The following is an 18,845-nucleotide window of genomic DNA, read 5'->3' as shown; positions in this document are numbered from 1 at the left end:
CTTCAGATGCTAAAAATAGGGCTATAGAAGGCTGTAGGTATCTCGCTTCTGGTCACCAGCCAAAGGAACCGAGCCAAGACTCTTTGGGTTATCTGCATCCCCTGATCACTACAGTACCATTCCTAAAAGGCAAGGTCTGGACAGAGCCTAATTATCCACTGATGTATGAATGGATGAATTTAGGGAGGAAATGGGTACATAGGATGTAATATTATCCTGCCTTAAAATGTAAAGCATTCCCATGTAGTGTGGCAACATGGATAGGTACGGAAGACATTACATACAGTGAGATAAGAAACAGCAGTTACTGCATCCATAGGGGACCTCTCAGATAAGCCAAGGTCACAGTCGGATGGAGTAGTAGCTGCCCTCAACTAAGGGGTGGTCTCCTTTTCATTAGATTCCTAATGGAATTAGGGATAGATCCCTGGGATGGTCTGAATGAGAAATGTTCCCGCAAGCTTAGGAAGTCGAATGTACTCAGTGACCCTGTTTGGGGAGGCTCAGGAGTCGAGGCATGTCACAGGTGGGGGCATTTGAGCACTTTATAGCTACACTGGATTTCCAGTTTGTTCTCTCTGCTTCCTTTTGAAGTTGACATGTAAGCTCTGAGCATTCTGTTCCTGCCACCATGCCTGATGCCAGTGACCATGAATTTTGCCACAATGGTCACTCCTACCCCTCTGGAACTGTAAGCCTGAGCAGACTCTTCTCTAAGTTGCATGGTCATGCTGTTTCATCACAGCCACAGAGAAGCAGCCACACACTACCAGTTTCTGCCTAGTGTCCCACAAGACACCATTTTCCACCGCTCCTAGACCACAAGGTAGATGAAACATCCCCCTGCTGCTCCGAGGTGAGTGGTGGACTCAGGACCGGTCAGAGGGAGATGGGTATTTCTCTGGACAGTAATCGGTTCATAGGTGAGCACGTAACTTACCCTGAGCTGTCAGATCCCATTCCCAGGATTCAAGGGGGTCGGGAAAGAAAAAGGTGGGTTCCCCCTTTCCTCTCCCGACCCCCTTACATCTGAAGCCCCAGAGGAGGTGAAGCGCTATTCCATTACCACTTAAAGAAAGACGCTTGAGGACTAAAGCCTGTATCAAACGAAGCAGAGCCAAGACGTGGAGAAACAGCGTAGAGCCATCATCCTAAGGCTGGATGTCGCTACACTAGGAAGTATGCCATTCCGGAGTATATAGTTGGGAGTCTACTGGTCTCTCCCTGTGAAGGTCGTGAAAACCAACTGCTCGGCTCCGTTGTCCTGGAGCAGAGATGATTGACAACCAGGCCTAGCCTCCACTCCAGTCAACCCCACGAGCGCCCCCAACTGGTGGCTTTGCTCTAGACTTGCTCTGTGGCCTGGCCCCAGAATGCACTGCTGCTCCAGCCCTATTCATGCCTCGTTCTTTCCGTCTCTCTGGACGTTCTGGAAGCCTGACTCTTAGTTCCTCCTCTGCCGTGGTTTCATGAGTTAATGGAACCTGGAGAGGCCTCGGGGAAGTAATCGGGCTCAGATGAGGACTTCAGGACGGGTTTCCTAGGATGGCCTCAGGGGAGAGGCTTACGGCAGCTCCCTTCCCATGTTAGTAGAACAAGGTCCCTGGAAGGCGCCAGAGCCATGAGCTGTCAGCTGGACACATTCCTATTTCGTCCTTTGCCACTTACTTAGTCTCCGAATAGTTTGTTATGAAAACAGAAAAACAGACTAAGGTACACGTTCATCAGCTGAAAGGAATAAAATGAAGTCACCCCCCCTCCAGTCCTTCACTGAACTGTGACAGTTCTCTGTATTGAGCAACCATGTAAAAAGAAGACTAACCACCCTTTTAAAACGAACGTTAATTTATCTCTTTCTGTGTTCACGGCCCGACTAGATGACCTTACACGGCAGAAGCATCCGACGTTTCTGAATAGGTCTCTATCCTTTTCTTCACTTTTGGAAAGGGATGGGGTGGGTTACCATTTTTCCCTTGGCCTTTGGACAGAAATGTCTTTCTCACACCCTTTGCCACACCCTGATCCTACCTCATCTCCTCTTCCCAAGCAGGTTTTCTACTGATTTATCCGGGTACATTCTTCCCACTGTCTCAAAGCAGCAAGAGCATCTGACGTGATCCAGGGTAGATTCTGACTTCTCTTCAACTGGCTCCTGTGTGAGTTCCATTAGACTTTTGAAACAGCATGTTGCTGTGGTCTTTCATGCATGGGACAGAAACAGAGCCCGATCTGGCTTCTTGGAGAACTGGTGGAAATCAAATGTGTTCAGAAATATCTGTGGCATGGCCTACTTTTGTAAAGGAGCTGTCAGTAACGTGGGGCAGTGTTCCCCACTGGCACGGTCATTTCTCAAATGCACACTGTGTCTGCTTATCATCATGGTTGGTATAAATTGGCTTGGACGTCAGCAGAGTTAAAAAAAAAACATTAAAAAATAGGTTAGGCTTTCCAGGTTATTGAGACATGAGCAAGGGGGTAGGAAAAAATAGGAAAATAAAGAGGAAAGGAAGGGAAGGCATATGGAGGGGAGAGGAAAGAAAAAAGGAGGAAGGGGAGGAGCTAATGAGAAAAGGCACACCCACTGCGGTGGGAGCCTTCACCTCATATCACATTTAATTGCCCTAAAGGTCGCCACTAGTCTGCAGGTGAGCCCAGACCCTCTTGTACATAAGCTTGGAGCCAACCTTCAAATCCACATGTATGCTTCAAACCCGAAGGTCTGGCTCCAGATGGAACATTCTGTAGATTCTCAATGGCAGGGATGGAGTCATTTCCCCAAGAACATGGAACACTGGCTACCAACCGCCAGAAAGTGACTGCTTACTTCTGAACTGACTCCTGGAAATGAAAACTACACCAGCCACAGCCGAGTCTCCTACACAGGCATGGGGGCAGGGTGGGAGTTAGAGCAAGTTTCCACAGTGAGTGGATGCCCAGGCATCCTTAGGCCTGTTATAGTGGAGTGTCATGTGACCACTCACAGGTGCAACTCTTGAGATGTCCACACTTGCCCATCACCCTAGTGTGTGTGTGTGTGTGTGTGTGTGTGTGTGTGTGTGTGTGTATGCACACTTTGGCCCTGCAGTATAACTCCCACCCTACCTTACCTGGTCTCTGTCCCCTTTCTGATGGTGAAGTTTCCAACACAGGCAGTGGTCTCATCCTTTCTTTCTAGCCTTGCTCACTAGAAACAACAACTGTGTAAGAACCGTGAACGGAAGTGTAATTGCCTCCTAACAGTGTCAAGAAATGGGACTTCAGGGCTGGAGACACGGCTCTCACTTGTTCTTGCCAAGGATCCTGGTTCGGTTCCCCAGCAAATGCATGGTGGCTCACGACCATCTGTAACTAGTTCCAGGGGAATCTAAAGCCCTCTTCTGACCTCTGTGGGCGCCAGGCATACATGTGGCACACATACATACAATAAATACCTGCATAATGAATAAAAAATAATAAATAGGCCTTTAGAAAGCAATCAGGCCGTGAGTTCTGCCTTGGCGCAAGGTTAGAGCCACCTTGAAAATGGACTAGTCGCCACAGGAGATGGCTCTTTGTATGAGGATCAGTCCTTCCTGTGTGTTTCAGCCTCTGTCCCTTTCTATGGGATGGCACAGGAAGAGAGGCCTTCTAGTCCCCATCCTCTATCCTGACTTTCTCTGTCTCTGGAATCATGAACCAACTGATTTGTTTTCATTACAGATTACCAAGTTGGTGGCATTCTGTTAGTGGCTCGACACAGACTAGGACAGGAGCCCACAGCTATAACCTTTTCAAGTTCATGTCCATGTCCTCCCAGGTCAGAACAGCATAGCATCTCTGCACTGGCCACTGGTTCTAGAACGATCTAGCAAGAATCTCATATTGAGCCCCAATGACAGACCCGTCCCTACCACCCCCAGCCTTGTAAGCACAGACACATTCCCCTTCTCTTTTAGTAAAAACCAATGGACCCCAAACTGCCTCCAAATAGAGTTCTGGGTGTCCTGTTCTTGCCTGTCCCAAACAGGTTCAAGCTTGTCTGGCTTCCCGAGAAGCTTCCAGCTCAGACGTGCACCACCCACCAGGATTAGAAATTTTTTTAAAAAGTACTTTCTCAAAAAACAATAAATGTATAACATGGGCAGAAAAAGTATTTCTGTTTTGTAAATAGAGTCAAAGGTTTACACAGTCACACAGGGGTTTGATGGGGTCCCAGCTTCTTGGAAGTTTGATGCTCTCCTCTTGCTCCCCAGTGGTAGCTTCTGTCTCCTCTGTCAGCATCCTGTTCTGCAATGCCGGCCTCTTCAGCTTGCATGACTTGAGCTGCCTCATCTCTGAAAGAGAAGCTGGGACTGGCCCAGGTCCCTGAGACAGCTCAGGAGCTGGATGGGAGAAGTCTGTGAACAGCCACAGTGCTCGGCTCCCAGCATGCAGAGCCTGCTCTTATAACCCTCAGCTCCCAAGGGATGGGCCAGCACCCATGACCTCGAAATGGCAGTTGAAAGTATGAACTGCTCCTTATCCTCCCTTTGAGGAGCTAGCTATGAACCCCAGCTCAGCACTGTTATCGAACAAGCACAGTAAAAATGCATCTAATTACACAGGACTCTTGTCGGGATTAAACAATAACGAATATGACAGCCTTTGGAAGTACGGAAAATTTAATCAATTATTACTGTCACCGCAAGCCTGTCACTAGGTGGCATTAGAAGCCCCATAGCCACTGTGGCACGGATTCTGCTGGAGGAGTCTCCTTATAGAGACTCTAAGTTACACACCCAGCATCTACCGGATGCGGCAAGCACATTTGTTTACGACGGGCTCCTCGGAGCTCAGATGAGCTCTGTCCCTTTTGCAGACGAGGGGACTTTATGGCCAGAGAGGTGATCCTGGAGATCCAGCATTGCCTGGAGTGGAATGAGCAGCTCTTCCCAGCAGTGTTCGGGTCATCAAGGGGTAAAAGAACCGCCCACGGGTTACGTCAATGCTCGTCAGACCAGACCGTACTTTCAAAGCGACTTGATACACTGAATTATGACCCAGGGCCCAGAGGTGTGCAGCCAGCCCTGCTCCCCAGAGCTTTCTTGCCTAGTAGAGAAATCTGATCCCCCTTGTATTTGTGTGACTGCCTCGGGGCCAAAGGTAGGGCTAGAAAGAGACTGCTTTGCAGACATTGGTGCCCTCTACTGGTAGCATCAAGATATGCAGTTTCAAGGGAGACTGGTGCAGGCTAAGCAAAATCAACACAGGACACATTCATCCTGGAATGCTTGAAAGCAGAGGTATTTTGTGTCTCTGGTTTTAAATTTTACTTTAGGAAAATATAGATAATAAGATGTCTTAGGGATGGGGTTCAAGCCTACACCAAAAATGTTCTGATAGTTTGCAGACTTCACACACATGGATGGACAGATACTGTTAAGTAATTTCAAAAGGCTTGTGCACAAACACACAGTTTCCTGGTAAAGAATTCACCACGTCTGGCATCAGAATTTAGAACAACTTGTTCTTCTGATCTTTCCAGAAGTGGAAATCACACGCCATTACATCTAAACGGTCTCACCATAGGCAAATAATACAGCTCCTGGCAGCCAGGAACCAGGTGGATTCAGGCTCAGTTAACTCACCAGATGGATCGTGGCAGGTCAGATGAGTGTCCGTGTTTCTCTCAGGCTTCGGTCACAGACATCTGATGTTAGTCCCTGCTACCAACACCATGTCCACACAGACTGTGTTCAAAGGTAAGAAAGGAGCTTATGTGCCAGACGATGCCTTTCTGGTCTTGCTGTAAGTCAAGGCAGGCTGAGGAAAGGGGTATCAGGCTTCATCTTCAAGAGCCATAGACTGACTGTGTGTGTGGGGGGGGGGTAAGGAAGAGAGTTATTGATGAAGCTCAAACGCCTGTTTCATCCCTGACTACACGTGCTAATGCCTTTGATGCTCAGAACCACCTCTCAGGGTAAGTACCATTGTCGCATTTTTACAGCTTGGGACCTTAGACACCCCTCATGGGTGCATGGAAGACCATGTGACAGAACACAGATCTGGACCGAGGCAACCAGCTTCCACATCTATGAAAAACCACAAGCCTTTCACCTCCCTGAAGGCAGCCCACAGGGGTGAACCCTTCTGTGTCTTCCTGGTGCCAGTACTGGCCTGGCACAGCATGAGCGCCTCACTAAGGATCTGGTAAACTTACACAAGATAAACTTCTGCTTCCTGATGGGCATCTCACTGAGGCCAGCCAGCACCTGCATCCACTCCATTCACTCCACACACTGAGAGAGTCTTTTATTTTCCCCACTCAGGCAGGGTGTAGGTCCACCCTCTGCCCCTCTGCACAGTTCTCTCCTTGGGACCTGGATCTTGCCCCGGCATGGTTAGTTCTCTTGAGTTACTGAAAGAGGAGCTGATGTGATCATTGTTACAGCTAAAGAGCGGACAGGCCGCCTGGAAAATGCCTAGCGTTTTTCCACTAATAGTTCGCAAACATTTTCATTGTATCTCTAAAATTATTCTTTACTATTTTCCTGCTTTAATATTTGTATTTACTGTGTGTATCTGTAGCTGTGATAAAACACCTTGACCAAGGCTTTTGTTTGTTTATTTTTGTTTTGTTTTTTCTTGAGTTTATTTGGGCTTACGGTTCCAGAGGAATAAGAGTCTGGTATGACTGGAAATGGAGCAGTTGGCGCGGTGGCTGGTGGTAGGGACTGGAAACTGAGAGGCCACACATTCAAACATGAATCAGAGAGAGTGAACTGGAAGTGAGATGAGGCTGTGAACTCTCAAAACCCACCCCAGTGACACACTTCCTCCAGCAGTGCTGGAGCGCCCCTCCAAATAGTGTCGCCAACTGGGAAGCAGGGATTCCAAAGCCTGAGCCTAATTGGGAACATTTCTCATTCAAACCACCACACCGTATATTAGTAGTTACTATTTGCTTTTAAATTTGGCTATTATTTTTGTGAATTAAAGTTATTCACATCTGCTGGGTTGGGCATTAAAATTGGTGAAATCATGCGGTATCTATTTTAATGTTTTTTCAAGCTTGTGATGCATTTTGTGAAAAGCAACTTTAGTTTACAAATACAGCACAAGCTAATGGGAAAGTGGTGTTTTAAAATATTTGTTCAAATCTCATTCATGCCTGGGTTAGTAAGAGACAGGCTTGTTTCTCTACCCACTTTTCATTTAATCCCTTGTGTTAAGGTGAAGGAAGTAGTTAGAGAAAAACTTGTTTTACAAATTTCAGAAAGGAGGGAGCCATAGTTTTTGGAGACAGTGTCTCATGTACTTGCTCTATAGCCAGTAAAGGCTTTGAACTCCCAACCCCTCTACAGCATTTACCTCAAGTGTTGGGACTGAGAAGGAATATTTTAACAGCCCCTTGCAGATAGTTTTTGTATATTCTTTGTTTTACAGCATAGAATTGACTAATGGTCTAATATTCTAGGTTATAATTTCCTTCTTGAATTATTTTCTGCTGTTACATAAAACCCATCAACTTCTCCTACATGGGTTTTCCCCCTGTGCATGACTCTGTAAGGTAACCCACAGGCCACTTCAAAACCTTGCTTCATAGCATCCTGCAGAGCTTCAAAATGTGGGCCCATTTTATTTTCCTAGGGCTACAGTTCCCATGCACCATCCCCTGCATACATTGTCTGCAAGAAACATTTAGTTATTCGGAACCTATCAAGTTCATAGCAGTGGATACAGATTCTCCCAGATTCCAATGTTTTTTCGAAAGATCAAATATAGCAAGATAAATTTTCATTGCTACAAATTGATCTGAAGGGGTCAGGACCCATAGGTTGAGAAGCTCTGCCCTACAAGACCATAGGGCCATAAGATGAAAGGCATCTGGTCTCCCGAATGACATGTGAGAAGAAACGGGTCCTGTCAATTGTCACAGGAGAGAAGTTTCCCCATAGGTGGTAGAACACGGTGCTCCTGTTGAATGGAATATCAATGCTAGAGTCTATGACAGCTCCGAGGTCATTTAGCCGGAGAAGCCAGGGCTTGAAGGACCACAGTGGGGAGGTAGGGAGGTCCCTCTATGTAAATACGGCACTGGAGATGAAGAGACCAGTTTAGTGTGGACACCAACGGACAGTGGAGCCAGAGGAAGGGGGGAGGTGACAAGAAATAGAGCCCAGAATCTTGGCCTTCCCCACCAGAGGGGCTGTGTTCTGTCTGTCCAGAGGCTGAAAGGGGCTGAATAACAAGGGTGGTACTTAATGCTCAGTCAAGAAGCAAGGTATGGAGTGTGTGTGTGTGTGTGTGTATGTGTGTGCATGTGTGCACCAGTGCCTGCCTATACACATGGATGGGATATGCACCTGTATTAATGACAGACAGAGAGAATGCAGACTGTGTACCTGTGTAGTGACAGTGTCTAGGTGAGTGACAACAGGTATTCATGTGCTGCTGTGGGTGTGCGTCTAGGTGAGCACGAAGCAGGTGTGACCGACAGTGAGTTGTTGAGTGTGGTCGTAGCATCTGTGAGTGTCTGAGAGTGTCTGACCCTATAAGGGGTGGGCAGATGGGAGTGCCGGAGGGTGGATACATGGGTGTGGTGTGTAGTGTCCGAGTGTGAGTGACTGAGGGTGACTGTAAGAGGATTGGAAGCACAATGACTTGTGAGTGTGACGGAGATTGTGCGCTATGAATGCCTGCCACTCCCCAAGGCCTGTGAGTATGGAGTTTGCAGGCCTAGAGTGCCTGAGCAGATATGAGTGAGCAGGAATTGAATGTGTGTGTGCGTGCGTGTGTGTGTGTGTGTGAGAGAGAGGGGGGAGAGGGGGAGAGGGAGAGAGGGAGAGACTGAGATTGTATGACTGAGAACTGAGTGGATATATGTGTGAATGACTGAGACTGTGTGTGTATGTGTGACTGGAAGTACATCCATGAACATGGATGTACTGGCATGTGGGACTGAGGGAGTGAGGGGGGTTGGGTGAACAAATCTATTGTGACGGCCTGAGAGTGGGAAAGAAAGGAATACGAAAATTGGTGAGTGGGAGAGGATGGAGTGTGTACTTGTGTGTATCTGTGTGTGTATATACTGAGTTGTGTGTGTGTGTGTGTGTGTGTGTGTGTGTGTGTTTGACTAGAGGCATAGGTTACTATAGAGTGTGTAAGTGTGTATGTGTGACAGAATGGTGGGACGTCTATGACTGAGAACAATGTATTTGTACTTGAGTTAGTGAGAGTGTGTGAGGGAGTTTGGAGGGTCTGTCTATGACTGATTATGTATGAGTAAGGTCTCCATTCACATACACATCCAAAGTCTGTCTGTCTGTCTGTCTGTCTCTCTCCCTCTCTCTTTCACACACACACACACACACACACACACACACACACACTCACACACACACACACACTCCTCTGCTCTTCCTTGCTGACTCTTTATTTGGTCCTGCCTCATCTCTCCGACAGCACAGTAACATTTTTATGGAGAGAGATTTTTATGGAGTTCTCCGAGAGTGCCAGCATGGAGCTTACTGGGACTGAAGGGCTGAGCTTAGGAAAGACACAGCAGCACAGACACTGTTCCTCAAAGAGCAGAAAGTAAAGGGCGAGGCTACATAGGATCGCGCAGTCTGCACTGGCAGGTTTATTGGAGGCCACCAATGTAACTGATCACCGAAGCCACCGAAACTGGGGCTTCTCTTTTACAGCAATGCCTACCCGGTTGAACCCACAAACGCTTCAGCATTTCCCACAGTCCACTGCTTTCTCACTCCAAATAAAATTTGTGATTTCAACAAACCATTTACGATATTATTTATTTACCTCTTCTTAGCTTTCTACTCATTCCCATGCTAACTGGTACACAATAATTGTATATGCTTATGGGTGTAGTTTGGTCATGTGACAGACACTTCATTAAATAAGCAAGTCAAGATGGTTCTTTGAATATACATAAATTTGTTGAAAAGGCCTTACTGCTGAAAGTAAAGGTTGGGAATGCAACTGTATTTTTTCCTACACGCTCATTAAAGTAAGTACCTAAGGATCCACACAATGCACTCACAAGGCCTCTAAAGTCATTTCATAATTATCAGGTACAAACACGGCCCCTGGCTATGAGGTTGCAGAGATACAAGATAATTTGGTGTGAACCAAATTTTATGGACTTCAGATCTGCTCCTCTATAATTTATCCCCACTCGACTCCTCTGAACGTGATCTGATTCTCCCTGTCTGTCTGTCTGTCTGTCTGCTCTGTGGTATCAGATGAGTTCTCAGGAGAATGCTCCTCTGCCTGTCTATTAGTGATGTCTTGAACTCACCCTGTTTCCTTGAAGCAGCACAGCAGAGAGAGAAAAGAGACTCGTGCCCAACGCAGCAGACACCAAGAACTCCCTCCCAGTACTTGTCTTCTGAGTGGGGTCAGACCGGAAGGAAGGCAGTGGGTTGGGCGGGTTTCTTCCACCCCATGGTGACAGCTCCCATTAGATATATTCTCATGGCAGCCTCTGTAGTGACCCGGTTTAGAGTGGGACTTCTTAAACCTTACCACGCACAGCACCAGGGGCATGTGTGGGTTTATAAAATAGGTATATAAACCAAACATTTACTGGTGACAAATCATATAGAAAATTATTTTCAAGTTATTCTTTGGTTGCATAAAATGTTGCTGTTTGTCTAATCAGATGGAGATGAACGTGCATGATGGCGAGATGGATGAGGTGATTTTTAATGTAAAGAATTAAATATTGGCTGAATATTTGATGCTGTAGGATACAGGATATATATTTCATATATCAACATATTTCAGAGATGATACACTGTAACTACAGCTCAGTATAAATAGATACTGAGAAGTAGCAGAAATGTGTTTAGGGTCATTTCAGAAATGGCTAGAAATCCTAATATAATGTTAACATCCAGCCAACGTTTTTTTTTAATATATAGAAAATTCCATCCAGCAACTCAAAAGTAAATTCAATTTACTTTACTTTTTTTGAGAAAGTGTCTTACATAGCCCAGGCTGGTGTCAAAGTTGCTGTGTAACTGAGGTTGGCTTCTGTTTTCTCATTCTCCTTCCTCCGGCCTGGAGGGCTGGCATCATGGGCAGATGCTGCCATAGTTGGTTTTTCTGTGGTGCTGGGGCTTTGTGTCTGTTAACTCTCTAGCCCCACATGCTCCCATTTAAAGCAAAGTCCCCTAACACGGTGCCATGCACAGCGCCACATTTTAAGGACGGACAACAGGAAAATGTTAGGGGCCTTTGGTTCCTATCATTAAATCCATGTGCTTTTGTAAGAGGAGAAGACTTTGTGTACAGCAAAGACATGGATTCCTAATGTGTAGAGTCAGATCTGTGTGTGCTGGCGGAGCGGGGGGGGGGGGGGGGGAGGGGGACGTGCAAAGCTCAAGTGTTGCATGCTCAGAGCGGAGGCTATGAGGTCACCCGAGGCAGCACCTCTGGTTCACTGAGCTCTTGTTTGTGACTTTCTCTTTGGTTGTTACGTGTTCAGAATTACCACTTCTCATTTTTGTTATGTAACCCTTATAAGATCATGAATTACACTCTGAGAAGTTGTAGTCTTGTGTCCCTGTCCAGAGATAGATAGATAGATAGATAGAGAGGGAGGGAGGGAGGGAGGGAGAGAGAGCGAGAGCGAGAGAGAGAGAGAGAGAGAGAGAGAGAGAGAGAGAGAGAGAGAGAGAGAGAGAGTTGGGAGGAGGGGATAAAAAAAACTCTCCCCACTTTTTTGTCAGCCCACACCTCATTTCTCCTTCTGCTCTTGTTGTGTTTTTCACTACAAAGGACCCATCTTCCCTTTCATTACTGGGAATAAATAACTCAAAACGCACCTACGGTTTGCTGATAGACAAAGGACTCTCTGCATCTATCCCATTAATACTTCAGGAATAGACACAATACAATTGGGAGGTTCTAGAAAGAAACCCTTCAACACTAGGCAGTCAGTCACTAGGGAGTAAAACTATTTATAAGTAGGCTAGTGCCTGTTTAAGCTTATTCTTCATTGCTAAAATGAGATACAAGCAAGTCTGGATGATTTATAAAGAATACCGGTGGTGTGGGGGGTGAGGTTCACTAGTTCCTAAGTTCCAGCTGAGGAGCTAGTGCCAAATGAGGCTTCTGGGGGAAGAGAGTCTGTGGATTTTACCCAGTCATGCTCACAGGGATGCTCCCACACTCCTGATATGGGCTTCTTAAGTTGAACTTGAGAGGATTAAAAATGAAAGAGGACATGAAGTTAGAAGAGGGTGGGGGTGGATCTGGGAGGAGTTCACGGGAGGACTGGAGACGAACTAGATTGAAATGCGTCACATACGTGTGTGAATTCTTGAGGAATTAATTGGCATAGGTCTTTGTCTTATGTTCTGGCAGGCTGGTAAATGGAAGGACGTAATGCTTGGTGAAGGCTTTGTGCTTCGCCCTAACAAGAGAGAGGCTACCCATCGGTGAGATGGAGCAGTCATGCAAGCCCAGCATCCTCTCTTCTTACAAAGCCATTGATGCCCCAGTTGGAGCACTGTGTGATGACCTCACCAGTCCTGATTACCACCTCCAGACACCACCAACACGTGACTTTGGGTTCTACGTTTTTAGTACATCAGCTTTGAAGTACACATCTAGACCAAATTCATCTCTGTTTGGAATTCTAAAGGAAATATAGTTTTACTTCTAAAACCAGTGCAAGGGTGTTGGATATCTAACTAGGAAGAGTGTCAAGAAACACATGCGTATGTGTGCACATGCATGTGCGCACACATACACCTCATTCTTAGGGTCTTTGGGTCATGGTTGACAGAGAATATTGACAACAAAATGCAAGAAGTTCTTTCTTTAAGGGCAGCTGCCTATGGTATACCCCCCACACCTTGAGTAGGGCTCAACTGGTTTCAGGGGCAGACACATTTGGGGTGAAGTCTGACCTCACTCTTTGTGTACTTTGGGGGAGTTCAACATGACCAGATGAAGTTAGTCTAAGGGCTGAGATACAGCAACAGACCTTTGCATTCATTTGGCTTAGGAATTGTCTATACGTGGTATCAGTGTGGTTGCTGGGCTCCAGCTGAGTTTCCACTCCATGGGCTGGGTAGGGCCTAAGACCATGTTAAAGAGCTACTAGGCGGTACTGAGGAAGTGGGTGCCTGAGCAGACTTGGAGAAATCTGTGTTTAGTATGTGGCTTATCCAGAGAGGTTTGAAGTGTCTACCCAGCTCCTTCTCTATCTTCAGACTGTGTGGTGGCTGTGTGTTTAAAAGAACAGGCTTATAAAAAAGGGAAGAAAAGGGTAAGCTCTCTGTCTGCTGAACAGTGTGGCTCAGAGGTGGCTTTCACTGATCGTGGGGCACCTTCTGGATGGAAGGTAGCCATGCTGGAGGTACAGACACCCTCTAGGGAAGCTACTGTCACATCCCTGTGGGGACTTCCAAGGCAGCTGGTTAACTTGAAATATCATTAGTAGCCACTAGAGTCTCTTTTCTTTGTTGAGAAATAGCTGCACCACCTCTCAGTATAGGTATGTAGGTGGTAGAGGACAGTAGGAATCCCAAAAGCCCTGGAGCAAAGAGAGCTAAGGATATTTGCTAGCACTCACTGTCCTTATACAAGTCATTACAACTTTCTGGTCTGCATAATGGGTATAGGCACTTGGCTATTTTACTCCTGGGAAATTGTGATCACATTCTGTATTCTCTCTGCCACGTGAAACCTCCACCCCCACCCCATCCTTTCTGGAGGCTACCCTGACAGACTAAGACAAGTATCCCTGTTATGGGAAGCTCTCCTGGGGTGGAGCCCAGCCCTGGGCTCTGTAAGGCTCCCTGCCCTTGTCTGAGAGGGGAGGGAGTGACAGCACAAAGAGATTTAATCTGCTCCAGTCTTTACAACCCCCCATCTTCACAAGCATCCTCCTCCTCCCAGTCTATAAAGCTTCTTCTTTAGTTGGCAGCTGGGGGATTTGACCTCCGAGCACAGAACATCGCTGCCCTGCCTTCTACTGATCGCTGGCTTTGAACTTAGGAAACACGTATGTAAGACCTCCAGGTTTCTGATTCCACTCTGGCTCCAGAGCCCACTGTGACAACGGTTGACTCGTTCAGAGCTGCCAACCTGATGGCAGGTAGCACAGCCTTGAGGGCACAGTCGGAACCTTTTGCTGAGCACAGAGACATGTGTAAACGCATTAGTGTCTACTTTGAAATATCCTTTCTGACGTGCTGCCAAGAACTGTCACCGCAAAGGGATTCAGTGGCAAACAGACTTCGGAAGGCAAGGAGCTGGTACCCCCTTTCTTTTACTTAAAGCATGGCTCACTGCATGAGTGTTGTTTTTTGTAATCACTTTTTTGGTTTGGAGAATTTCATCCATGTACTGTATTTCTACCATTTCCACCTCTCCTGGCCCCAAAGCTTCCATAGTCTTCCCCACTGCACCTTGAACTCATGACGTCATTACTGTTCCATCTGTGTGCGCACATGTGTTTTGTACATGTGCATGTAGTATGAGTCCAGAAGGAGCTGGCTGTATTATGTCTGGGAAGGTGACGTTGGGGTCTAAGCAGAGGATTGAGCTGTGGGGTTGGGACCAGTAGGACAGTATATTTGCTACTTCCTCACAAACTCCTGACAAGAAGCAACTGAAGGCAAGAAGGGGCTGCTTGCTTGGTTCACATTTCCTGCAGTTCTCTCATGGGAGGGAAGGTGTGGCTGCAGCATCAGGAGAGAACCGGCCACATGGCACCCGCGGCCAGTAACCAGAGAACAATAGATGCTGGTGTCTCAGCTTGCTTTTAGGCCCTTGCTCAGGATGGGACCCAGCCTGCTTAGGGTGGGTCTTCCTGCCTCAATCTAATCCAGGAAGCCCCTCGCAGGCATGCCCAGGCGTTTGTTTCCACGGAGGTTGTAAACCCATCAAGCTGACAATTGAGATCCATCACCACAGATCTCGAGGCTTAACCAGGCGGCTTCTAGGTTGACTGCCAAGGATCTGACTTGGGGTCAGTAGTGCCCTTGATCAAGAGGAAGAGCCCGAGAAGGAACTGGTTCTTAGGAAGGATTACTGTTTCAAGAAAGAGCTCTCAAAAGGACAGCTGAGCTGGGAGTAGAGCTCAGAATTGGGATTGTTCTGTGGACAGATACCCTGGGGGAGAGGGTTTGGAGCACACATACTTCTGCCAGGCAAAGGTCCAGAGGGTGTGGGCACCTGAAAGTCACCCCCGGTCTCTCAGATCTGCTAGTTCAGTGTGCACACCTCCCTGCCCTGGCTGCGGCTGATGGTAAGAAGTTGCTGAACACAGAGTTGGGAAGGACTGCACTCACACGGCTGTTCTCACAATCCTCCCAGAGCCCGCTGCAGTCAGAGACCTCGACCGTGTGCTGAAATTCTTTTTGGATCCTCTTTCTGTGACCCTTCAGTGAATTTTGCCCATTTCAGGTGCATTAAGTATGCCGTGGCAGCGTAATGCAATATTAACGGACAGATGAAGGCCTTGCTCTTCTGGAATAATTTATAGATAGCCATTTACTTCCCAGTCATTCTCCCTCAGGACCCTGCTACTTTACCTGAGGCAAGGATGCCACAACTCCCAGAGGGCACTTCTCTAAGAGTCTGACTCCCTCCCATCTGGATCTACAGCTTTCCAGGTGCCACTGGCCTGATTTCCAGTTCCACCACATATTCCCCAACACAGGGAAATTACTTCTTGTTTTCCCGTTGCCAAAGTGAAGGTAGAGACAATTGCCGCCGTTCTAAAATCATAGCAACGAGGTGTTTCTATCTCTGCTCTCTTTTTGAGCAAACCTTGTCAGCCCTGAGAGGGCTTTTGCTGGGCTTGTCATTGTCACTTTGTCACCCTCCTGTCGTCTTTGCTTTTCTCTTCTCTCCACAATTAGGTTTCCATCGCCCACTCGGCTTCCAGGTGTCATCCCTAAGAAGATGAAATGGGGATTCATGGGGACAGGGGAGAAGTTGGGCGAGGAAGTAAACAGATGGGCAATGACTCAGAACAGGGGACATTCGGGAGGAAGTAGCTGGAGCAGGAACAGAAAAGGCAGGCGGATATGATAGCTCCGGGGTCCTTTGATTCATAATGTCATTAAGTGGGAGGAAGAACTATGGACCCAAGGGTTATATAGAGTTGAGATCAGAAACGTTCCTACCCCCCTGCGGCCTTAAGCATATTGCTTCACTGTTTTGAAGCATTGCTTTCTGTTCAAACTGAATGACTAATCATGAGTGCCACGCAGATATTGGTCAGTAATGAAATATATATATATATATGGCTGGTGTTTCTATGGCAACGCTAATGTAAACAAATCTATAATTACTTAGCACTGAGGGGCAGGGTCAGGGTAGTTCATGCATTGATTATATTGTCTATTGCTTTTTTAGAGAGTTCTTTATAAAAAATTCCTTTCACTAAAAACAAAGCTTGCAGTCAGATGATGTAAGATCAGTGGCCTTGCACCCCTGCTGTTTTCCATGTCTTTCAAGCATACTGTTTTCTGTTCTGCTTGGCTTGATCACAAGTGGTTTAGTTTACTGACCTAGGAGCTTCGGGCTTTGCCCGAGTAGCATCCTGGGCAGCCTACGTGTGTAGCTTACCAGGCTTCAGTGCCGTGACAGTTCCCGGGTGAAACCCCTAACGATGGGTCTTTGAGGATGGATTTCCACTGCTAAGCAATGCATGGCTGTGTACTGTGCTGCTCTGGGGGAAGGAGAAAAGGCCTGCCCTTTGGTTTTAGGTTGCTGTTTGGAGCACAGTGTCTCTTGTCAAGCTAAACTGAGCACTTGTAACAGGACCTGCACAGCAGATGGCAGCAGAGGCCGGGGTCTGGCTCCTTACACCCGGCAATAATCTGGGTAGACCTCCAAGGTCTCCTTCTGGCTCCCAGGGGGCCTTCTGGTTACACTAGGATCTGAAAGATCACAGCACAGAAATGGAGAACATATAGAATTCAGCCCCACAAACAGGAACATGTTGTTTAGCACCATGTGAAAACTGTTAGGATTTTTTTTTTAATGTCTTTTGTTGTTTGCTTTCCTAATCACAAACCTCAAGCCCTCCCAGCCATCAGAATCATGCCAAACACCCCTGATGCCTGAAAGCCACCATCTGAGGCCCTTCACTGAGCCCCCTGGTCACACATAGCCCAGTTCTTCCCTTGTTACCTGAGACTCTTCTGCCTTTGCTTACCAGTGCTGTAAGAAACACTGTGATTGACAGCCAAGAGAGCAAAGGGTTTGCTTCAGTTTATAGATTGTAGTCAGTTCAGCGTGAAGAGGAGTCAGGGCTGGACCTGAAGTTGGAACGTGGAGGCAGGAGCCGGTGTAGAGGCCATGGAGGGGTGCTGCTTTCTGGCTTGCTCCCCATGGCTTCTTCAGCCTGCTGTCTTAACACCTGGCAGTACCATCCACCCAGGAGTGGGCCCTCTGGTGGGTGCTCCCAAGTCAATCATTAATTAATAAAACGCTCTCAGAGACTTGTTTACAGTTTGATGGAGGCAGTTTTTCCAACTGAGGTTCCCCCTTTCTAGCTTGGGTCAAGTTGACAATCATAAAACAAAATGACGGCCACAACAACCAGCAACAAAAACCAATCAGCTAATCAGCAAGACCCGAGTAACCCCATCTGGGACTTGTATTCAGCCCTTCAGATGTCCATGGGGAGCCCTCCCCTCATCCATGCCTCATACCCAAACACAGATGTCCGAGGGCCTGGCAGATGGCTTAGTGGATAAACAGTTGTCACACAAGGGTGAGGACTGGAGTCCAGATCTCCAGAACCTACACAAAAGCTTGGCAGGCATGGTGGCTGCCTGGAGTCCTAGCACACAGGAGGCAGAGCTAGGGGATTCCTGAGACCAGCCAGCTACCTTGAATAGCTAGAAGTGGCGTGTTTCAGGTTCTGTGAGAGACCCTGTCCCTGAATAAAGTGGAGACTCCTCAAGGAAGACACCGACACCAACTCTAAGGCTGTACACACAGACTCTTTCACACACACACCATAGATGGACACACACATGAACACAGTCACACACATGCACATATACAGACACATACATATGAACATTCATACACATGCACATGGTCGCATACATGCATGTGAACATTCATACACATGTACACAATCACACACATGCACACACATGTACAGACACATGCATGTGAACATTCATACTCACACATGCATGCCACATGCATACACATGTACAGACACATTCATACACATGCACAGCCCATGTACACATGGAAATTAAACACAGCATCCTAACCAGCAAGACTTTATCCCTAATGGGCATAATATCTTTTTATTTAAAGATTTATTTATTTATATATGAGTACACTGTTACTGTTTTTAGACACACCAGAAGAGGGTGTCAGATCCCATTACAGATGGCTGTGAGCCACCATGTGGTTGCTGGGAATTGAACTCAGGACCTCTGGAAGAGCAGTTGGTGTTCTTGACCACTGAGCCATCTCTCCAACCCTAGACATAATATCCTTAAGGTGTGTAGTCAGTTTCCTAGATACACTGGCCCAGCATCTTCAGGTTCAACATTTCTGCTTTAAAATATCTAGAAAAAAAATGTGTTAATACCGAGACTACTTCTTGTCATTTTCTAACTAAAACTCTAACAACCTCCACCATGGCATTTGTATTTATTAGGACATGAAAATGAACTATCCCTCAAGACTCACAGCTTTGAACCCTTGTCATCAGTTGGTGTTATTGTTTGGGGAGCTGTGAAGCTTTGGGAGGTGGGTTCATCAGAAGCAGTTACCGGTAGGAAAAGAATGTGATGGCTAAAGCCCAGGCCCACTTTTTGTGGGCCTTTCTACTTTCTGGTCCATAAAGATGCAAGGAAGCTATG

This window comes from Micromys minutus, assembly GCF_963924665.1.
Source record: "Micromys minutus genome assembly, chromosome: 1".
Lineage (NCBI taxonomy): Eukaryota > Metazoa > Chordata > Mammalia > Rodentia > Muridae > Micromys > Micromys minutus.
This window is presented reverse-complemented; position numbering follows the sequence as displayed.